Consider the following 9,319-nt stretch of genomic DNA (forward strand, 5'->3'; position numbering starts at 1 on the left):
CCCGCCTCGGCCTCCCAAAGTGCTGGGATTACAGGCTTGAGCCACCGCGCCCGGCCCACCGTTTTTTTTTTTTGTTTGTTTGTTTTGTTTTGAGGCGTCAGAATCACTTGAGCTCAGGAATTTGACACCAGCCTGGGCAACATAGCAAGGCACTGTCTCTACAAAAAAATTTTAAAAAATTAGCTGGACGTTGGCCAGTAGTTTTAGCTATTCAGAAGGTTGAGATGAGAGAAGGCTTGAGCTCTGGGGCTCTATGCAGTGAGTGATAATCATGGCACTGCATTCCAGCCTGGGTGACAGAGCAAGACCCTCCATCTCAAAAAAAAAAAAAAAAAAAAATCATAAGGGTATATTTTGGGGCTTTCTGTTCTATTTATTGGTTTAATTTATTTACTCCTACACCAGTATTACACTATTTCTTAATGTCTATAGGGTAAGTGCCAACAGTTCTTCAGGAGCGTTTGGGGTTTTCCTGGCCTTTTGCACTTCCACACACATATGTTTTATTAAAAGAAGATCAGTTTCTTCATCAAAACATGTTGATTGAAAACATGTTAACTTTCTATTTTACGGAGAATTCAAGTCTTTATATTGAAACCTCTAATCTATCAACACGGAAAGTCTATCCATTGATCTAGGTCATCTTCAACCTCTTCCAATAGTATTTTACAAATTTCTCCCAAGAAACATTGCACTTTTTTGTTGTCTTTATTTGTAGTTATTTTATTGCTGTTAAAAGAGACAAGGTGGCCATTCAAGGTGACTCACGCCTGTAATCCCAACACTGGGATGCTGAATGCTGAGGTGGGCAGATCACCTGAGGTCGGGTGTTCAAGACCAGCCTGGCCAACATGCCGAAGCCCTGTGTCTACTTAAAAAATACAAAATCTAGCTGGGCGTGGTGGCACGCACCTGTAATCCCAGCTACTTAGGAGGCTGAGGCAGGAGAATCACTTGAACCAGGGAGGTGGAGGTTGCAGCAAGTCAATATTTCGCCACTGCATTCCAGACTGTGTATCACAGTGAGACTCCATCAAAAAAAAAGGAGACAGGGCCGGGCGCGGTGGCTCACGCCTGTAATCCCAGCACTTTGGGAGGCCGAGGCGGGTGGATCACGAGGTCAAGAGATCGAGACCATCCTGGTCAACATGGTGAAACCCCGCCTCTACTAAAAATACAAAACATTAGCTGGGCATGGTGGCGCGTGCCTGTAATCCCAGCTAGGGTTAGGCGGAGGTTGTGGTGAGCCGAGATCGAGCCATTGCACTGGTAATTATTTTTGCATATTGAGTTTTTAGCCCACTATTCCTGCTAACCTGCACTTTATGTGTAACAATTTAGATTCTTTTGGATCTCCCACTTAGATAATTATGTTGTCTGTAAATAATGGCAGAAAAAAAGTGTAGATAATGTTCCTCCTTTTTTTTTTTTTTCCCCGGAGACAGGGCCTCACTCTGCCGCCCTAGCTGGAGTGCAATGGAGATCTCAGCTTGCTACAACCTCTGTCCTCTGGGGCCCAAGTGAGCCTCCTGTGTCAGTCTCCAAAGTAGCTGGGACTATAGACATGCATCACCATGCCTGGTTAGTTTTTGTATTTTTTTTTTTAATTGATACAGGGTTTTGCCATGTTGCCCACGCTGGTCTCAAACTCCTGAACTCAAAGGGATCTTCCTGCCATGGCCTCACAAAGTGTTAGGATCTCAGGCATGAGCCACTGCTTGTGGTCGTAACTACAATGCATGATAGTATCCTTGAGAGTGAGCATTGTTGCTATAGTCCTGTGTTCAGAATAGTTTTCAGTATTTCACTACAATGTTAGCTGTAGATTTTTTTTACATGCTCTTGGTCAGTTTGTTGAGAGATGTTAAGAATGGGTCAGGTGTGGTGGTTCATACCTGCAATCCCAGCACTTAGGGATGCTGAGGAGAGGATCGCTTGAGCTCAGGATTTCGCGACCAGCCTGGGCAATATAGTATGACATCCCCCCAGGAAAAATTTAAAAATTAGCCTGCTGTGGTGTCACTAGCCTGCAGTACCAGCTATTGGAGAATTCGAGGAAAGATTGCTTGAGCCCAGGAATTGGAGGTTTCACTGAGCCATGATGGAGCCACTGCACTTCAGCCTGTGCGACAGAGGAAGATCCTGACCTATAAAAATGCAAAAATAGCCAGGCGCGGTGGCTCATGCCTATAATCCCAGCACTTTGGGAGGCCGAGGCGGGCGGATCACCTTAGGTCGGGAGTTCCAGACCAGCCTGACCAACATGGAGAAACCCCATCTCTACTGAATACAAAAATTAGCCGGGCGTGGTGGCAGGCACCTGTAATCCCAGCTACTTGGGAGGCTGAGGCAGGAGAATCACTTGAACCTAGGAGCGGAGGTTGCAGTGAGCTGAGGGTGGCCAACATGGCGTAACCCCGTCACTGCTAAAAATACAAAAATTAGCCAGGCATGGTAGTGCGTGCCTGTAATCCCAGCTACTGGGGGTGGGGAGGTGCTGAGGCAGGAGGATCGCTTGACCCTGGGAGGCAGAGGTTGCAGTGAGCCAAGATCGCACCATTGCACTCCAGCCTGGGCAGCAGAGCTAGACTCCGTTTCAAAAAAAAAAAAAAAAGAAATAGGGGCTTGCTATTTTGCTCAGGCTGGCCTCGAACTCTTGGACTCAAGCTTGAACCACTGCGCCCGCCCGGGAAAAGCTTTGGAGGAGCATCTTCTGGGATACGTCCCAGGCCACATCCCGGCCCTCCAGCCCATCTGGCCACCTGAGCCGCGGGCTAGGCCGGGTCCTACCTCTAAACCGCTCCCGAGTAGGTGCCCCAACCAATAGTTCCGTCCAGAGACCCGGTTCTAACCTCGCCTTTTTCTCTGAACTTGTTTCTGCATCCCGCTGTCCGAGCCAACCCGAGGCCCTGTCCGCACCCACCCGGGAAAAAACTAGGATAGAAATTCTGTGTCTGACCCGGTTGAAACTCCAGTCCAAGAGCCCCGCCCAGCCCGAGGCTCAGAACGGAAGTGACGTCAGCGCGCCACTGCCGTCTTTTCCGGCGCTACCTCCGAGTATTCAGTGCCATTCGCTTTTATGGTGGTGGCGGTCACCCGGCTGTGGTGAGTTCTGCCTGCTTTGGGGTCCCGGAGATAGCAGCGGGGAGGCAAAGGAAGGATTGGACCTGGTCGCCCAGAAGCCTCTCGGATCTGGCTCGTTTCACTCGCTTCTCCAGAGGCTGTCCTTCCTCCCGGCGCGGCCAGTTCCGAGAGTAGGCACGCTCGGTCGGTCAGTTAGGAGCTGGGTCTGGAAGTGTGTTTGTCCCGCTTCCGCGGGGTGTTTTCTGGAGTGCTTCCATCCTCTGTGCTCCCCTCTTCAAAAGCGTGGAAAGCAGAGTTTGTGAATTTTTTCTTTCCGAAAGGAAGAGGATCTGTCTTTCTAGTGAGATTGGCTCCGGCCACGCATCCTTCTTCCTCAGGAACCTGGCTATTCCGGCGTGTTCCTGGTGAGCACCGGCAGAAGACTGGTTTCAGGAGAGGCCTGACTTCCATTCTTTGCTAAAAAATGTCTCATCTGAGAATCTGGCGTTGTCTTGATGTCGTTTACTTATTTTTGACACATTACATTCAGATGGAAAAAAATCTAGTTGTTTAGGGTGTGCCTGTTTTTGTATGTATTATGAACACGTGTAGACTGTAAGCCTTTAGTTTTTAATTTTCATTTTCTTGGACTTTATTTTTTTCCCAGTTGTTACCAGCTCCAAGCCTTTCTACTAAAGAAAGGCAGGCTGGGCACGGTGGCTCACGCCTGTAATCACAGCACTTTGGGAGCCAAGGCGGCGTATCACCTGAGGGCAGGAGTCCCAGACCAACCTGGCCAACATGGTGAAACCCTGTCTCTAGTAAAAATAAAAAATTAGCAAGGCGTGGTGGCGGGCCCCTGTAATCCCAGCCGTTGGAGATAAAATGCTCGGTGCTGCAAAGTGAAACCAGCACTCAGGAAAAAGTTTTCCAAGCAAGGCATTTCTACAGAAGGGTGCGTTTCGCGGATGGAGCATTGGCGGAAGCACACCGGGGAAGGGAGGGTAAGGGGTTTTATCTCTGAGGCAGGGTTCCTACCTCCGTGTCACTCCCCCACGAGTTGGGGGGCCGCAGAGTGTAAACTGACCCTATTGGCTATTTGTGAATATTTTCCCCAAATAAGGAAGGGAAGGGGGATGTGTGAGTCACAATGTTGGGACATGCGGTTTTGAAGGGTGGAATAGTTGTAGAGTGGGTAGCCAAGGGAACAGATGTGAGTTATTGATTAGAGCTGACTAGAAGGTTGTTTATAGTAACTAGAGGCAAGGAGGCATGGAGAACAAGAAAGTTGAGTTTGAGAACAAAGAACAGGGAAGTTAACAGGGTGAACTTTTGAAGAGAAATTCAGAGAACTATATTATATCTTACACAGCTATTCCGGAGGCTGAGGCAGGAAAATCGCTTAAACCCGGGGGGCGGAAGTTGCAGTTAGTCGAGATCCCGCCACTGCACTCCAGCCTAGGCGACGAGAGCAAAACTCTGTCTCAGAAAACAGAGAAAAAAGAAAGGCAATAATACTCAGGTGTTCTCTTCATGTGAAATTGCCACAGAGCTTCAAAATAGGGGCCTCAAGGAAGAAAGGATGAAGGTGTAATTACACTGATACTAGGATTATTTATTATTATAATTAGAATATTCTAGTATTAGTGTAATAAAGTAGTATCTACAGCATTTATTCTTCTTAACAGCATGTTTGGTCTAAGTGTAGTTTTTACATTTTTTTTTCTGAAAAATTTGATCCTAAGCAAAACTTGAACATCTAACACACCCAGTTTAGTAGATTTATTTATTTATTTGTTTAGCATTGTGCTTTTCTTTCTCCTCAAGTAAATAAATCTTATGGTGAACAATTTGAGCGTAAATTGAGCATGAATTGCACACGTCATACTTGACCTTTAAATACTTGGTAATGCATCTCCTAAAAAAAAGGCGTTGTCATACTAAAACAACAGTCCTACTATTTCACTTAAATAAAAAATAATGTCATGAAGCCGGGCGCGGTGGATCACGAGATCAAGAGATCGAGACCATCCTGGTCAACATGGTGAAACCCCGTCTCTACTAAAACTACAAAAAATTAGCTGGGCATGGTGGCGCGTGCCTGTAATCCCAGCTGCTCAGGAGGCTGAGGCAGGAGAATTGCCTGAACCCAGGAGGCAGAGGTTGCGGTGAGCCGAGATCGCGCCATTGCACTCCAGCCTGGGTAACAAGAGCGAAACTCCGTCTCAAAAAAAAAAAAATAATAATAATAATAATGTCATGAAATGTCTACTTTGTGTAATAACTAAAATTCTCCGCATTGATGCAACATATGCTCTTAGGTGTTTTTGGATCTAAGATCCGTTCAAGATTTTTGCATTGCAATTTCTAGTGTCTTCAGTGTCTGTTCGCCTAGAACAGTTATTATTGTCTAGTATGTTGACTTTTACAGAGTCACATTCTCTTAGAAAGTCATACAATCAAATATTTCTTTGGATTCTCATGGTGTGTGTAAATATTCCTTTATTTCATGGGATTTCCTACAAACTTGCAATTGGATCCAGAGGAGGAGCTGACAACTTGTGTTTGATAAGGGCTGACAGTATGTACTTCATGCTTTGGAGACCATAAAGTCTCAAATACTCAGTTTTGTCTTAGTGACTTGATGTCCCTTGATTTGTTGTTCATTCTCTGTCACAATGCTAGTGGCAAACCACAAAAGAAAAAGTTAATCTGCATAAGAGGCATGGATTTACTCTGGAATACCAGAGGGCTGTACTCTCCATTTTCTGTTGGTGCCTGCCAGAGGCTTCCAATAAATAGCATGATATTTAACATGGACACGTTGAGTATCATTGGGTCTGCTGGATCAAGTGCACCAAGTGCTTTGGAAGCCTGCATGGCAGCCTGAAATTACTGTGGTGTACAGTTGAAACTAGAATCCCTACAGGCAAGTATGTGGGGCGTAAAAGCACGTGTAACTGTATATGTTGCCTCCAAATTCAAGAGGCCTATGGATGGTATTTCTATTGATAGTTCTATTTTTAGCTTTTCTTTTCTTTTTTTTTTGAGACAGTCTCGCTCTGTCACCCAGGCTGGAGTGCAGGCGGCGCAATCTCGGCTCACTGCAACCTCTGCCTCCCCGGTTCAAGCAGTTCTCTGCCTTAGTCTCCCAAGTAGCTGGGATTACAGGCGCCCGCCACTATACCCTGCTAATTTCTGTATTTTTTGTAGAGACAGGGTTTTACCATCTTGGCCATGCTGAGTCTTAAACTCCTGACCTTGTGATTTACATGTCTTGGCCTCCCAAAGTGCCTGGCCTATTTTTAGTTATTTGAGATCAGGGATATTGCTAGTGATAATTTCACAGGCATGAGCCACCGCGCCTGAATATTGTTCTTTATAGTGGCTGTACTAATATACATTGCCACCAACTTCATACAAGGATTTTCTTTTCACCACATGTTTATCAGCATTTATGATTCCCTGTCTTTCTTTAATAAAAGCCTCTAAATGAGGTGAGATGCTATCTTATTGTGGTATGTGTGATTTGTATTTCTCTGATGATTAATGATGTTGAGCATTTTTTCATATAGCTGTTGGCTATTTGTATGTTTTTTTGAGAAACATTTATCCTGACCTTTTGCTGATTTTTTGGGATCAGATTTTTTTTTTGCTATCAAGTTGTTTGAGTTCCTTATATATTCTTATTATTAATCCTTTGTCAGGTGGATAGTTTGTAACTATTTTCCCCCATACTGTAGATTATCTCTTCACTTTTTTGATGTGTTTCTTTTGCGGTGGAAAAGCTTTTTAGCTTGATGTAATCTCATGTGTTTATTTTTGCTCTTGTTTCCTGTGCTGTTTTGTCTTACCAAAAATCTTTACCCAGACCAATGTCCTGGATGTTTCCCCATTGTTTCTAGTAACTAGATTGTTACCAGTCTTCCTCTGCTAATAATTTTATAGGTTTTTTATTTTTTTGAGACAGAGTCTTGCCGGTCACCAGGCTGGAGTGCCAGTTTTGTGATCTCAGCTCACTGCAACCTCCACCTCCCGGATTCAAGCAATTCTCCTGCCTCAGCCTCCTGAGTAGATTGGAGTGCAGGAGCCCACTACCACGCCCAGCTAATTTTTGTGTTTCTAGTAGAGATGGGGTTTCACCATGTTGGTCAGGAAGGTCTCAATCTCCTGACCTTGTGATCCGCCCACCTGGGCCTCCTAAAGTGATGGAATTACAGGTGTGAGCCACTGTGCCCAGTGTTTTGTTGTTGTTGTTTGTTTGTTTTTTGAGATGGAGTTTTTCTCTTGTTGCCCAGGCTGTAGTACAATGGCGTGATCTCGGCTCACTGCAACCTCCACTTCCAGGGTTCAAGCCATTCTCTTGCCTCAACCTCCTGAGTAGCTGGGATTACAGGCATGCACCACTATGCCGGCTAATTTTTTTTTTTTTTTTTTTTTGAGACAGAGTCTCAGTTTGTCGCCAGGCGCCAGGCTGGAGTGCAGTGGCACAATCTCGGCTCACTGCAACCTCCGCCTCCCGGGTTCAAGCAGTTCTCCTGCCTCAGCTTCCCGAGTAGCTGGGACTACAGGCACACGCCACCACGCCCAGCTAATTTTTGTGTTTTTAGTAGAGACGGGGTTTCACCATGCTGGCCAGGATGGTCTCGATCTCTTGACCTCGTGATCCGCTCGCCTCAGCCTCCCAAAGTGCTGGGATTACAGGCTTGAGCCACCGTGCTCGGCCTAATTTTGTTTTTTTTTTTCAGTAGAGACAGAGTTTCTCCATGTTGGTAAGGCTGGTCTCACACTCCCGACCTCAGGTGATCCACCTGCCTCAGCCTCTCAAAGTGCTAGGATTACAGGTGTGAGTCACTGTGCCCAGCCCCTTAGATTATTTTTAATTTACCTGTTGATTTATTTTTTTTTTTTTTAAGAGATAAGGTCTCTCTCTGTCACCCAGGCTCGAATGCAGTGGTGTCATGGCTTACTGCAGCCTCTACCTCCTAGGCTGAAGCAGTCCTCCAACCTCAGCCTCCTGAGTAGGTGAGGTGTACACCACCACACCTGGCTACTTTTTGTGCTTTTTAGTAGAGATGGATTTTCATCATGTTGCCCAGGCTGGTCTTGAACTCCTGAGCTCAAGCAATCTGGCTGTGTCTGCCTCCCAAAGTGATTTTCTTTAAAATTTTTCTAGGTCACTGCCTTCTTTTCAACACTAGATGGAATCTTAAACTCGCGTTTGTGTCTGCTCTAGCAAACAATCAAGAATACTGCCATCTAGAATGGGGGAGGCACCAAAGGCATATCCCAGCAGTGTGGGAAGGCTGGCTGTGTGTTCATGCCCAGGGGCCTGTGTAGCATACCCTATAGTGTGGTCCTCCTGAATAGCCATTCTGATTTGGTTTCTCCTTTGGCCAAGTTATAAAACAGAGTTTCCAGGGCTTCGGATGGGAGTCCTGCCTCTCCTCTTTTTCCCTGGATGTCCTCAGGGATATTTCTCCCTTTAGGCACTTGTGATGCTTCCTGTGGGTTGAGACAGGGAGGGACTGATCTTTTACCAGGGAACCCAGGATGGTGGAGAAGGTGGTTGTCCACCTTGATCTCAATTATTTCCATTGTAGAAACTGAATCGGTAGAAATTTTCCACATTTTTGGTGCTGGGCAGATTAAAGAAAAGGGTCGCACACAGATATGGAAATTTGATTCTCTTACTGCCTCCTTGGAGTTTTTTCACTTTGTAGCCCCAGACACTGTCTAGTTTTTATATTTGAGATCAGGGATATTGCTAGTGATAATTTTCGTAATGTGTATTTGGTTTTGGTTTTCTGGAAGGGGAGTGAAACCAATTAATTTGCTTCTGTACTACCATTTTGAAATTATAAATGCAGCATGTTTCTAATAAAGTCGTCTGAGGTATTTTCAGTTAGGGTACAGTGGTTCATGCCTGTAATCCTAACAGTAGGAGGCTGAATTGGGAGGATTGCTTAAGGCCAGGTGTTTGAAACTAGCCTGGTCAACATCAAACCCCGTGTCTATAGAGGAAAAAAAAATTATTAGCCAGGCGTGGTAGTATGTGTCTGCAGTCCCACATATTTGGGAGTCTGATGCAGGAGGATTGCCTGACCCCAGGAGTTTGAGGTTGCAGTGAGCTATGATCACACCACTGTAATCCAGCGTGGGTGACAGAGTAAGACCCTGTCTCTAATTTTTTTTTCTTTTCTCCTGGCCTCGTGATCCACCTGCCTCGGCCTCCCAAAGTTCTGGGATTATAGGC

At 45.6% G+C, this 9,319-nt stretch overlaps 1 protein-coding gene across 7 annotated transcripts in view; it reads left to right on the plus strand.

The window, feature by feature from the left end:
• Positions 1 to 3,027: 3,027 nt before the first annotated feature.
• Positions 3,028 to 9,319, plus strand: part of LOC108283607 (zinc finger protein 561-like) — a 24,684-nt gene continuing 18,392 nt past the window's right edge. For 3 of the 7 annotated variants that reach the window (XM_017500024.2, XM_037728341.1, XM_037728342.1), the window contains exon 1: positions 3,028 to 3,488. The gene's annotated coding sequence lies outside the window, so the exon portion shown is untranslated. Of the gene's footprint in view, positions 3,489 to 3,874; positions 4,068 to 9,319 lie in introns of those variants that run through there. The other 4 variants (XM_017500021.2, XM_017500023.2, XM_017500022.2 and 1 more) reach the window with 3 other exon arrangements.

This window comes from Cebus imitator, unplaced genomic scaffold (assembly GCF_001604975.1).
Source record: "Cebus imitator isolate Cc_AM_T3 unplaced genomic scaffold, Cebus_imitator-1.0 Scaffold263, whole genome shotgun sequence".
NCBI classification, from domain to species: domain Eukaryota; kingdom Metazoa; phylum Chordata; class Mammalia; order Primates; family Cebidae; genus Cebus; species Cebus imitator.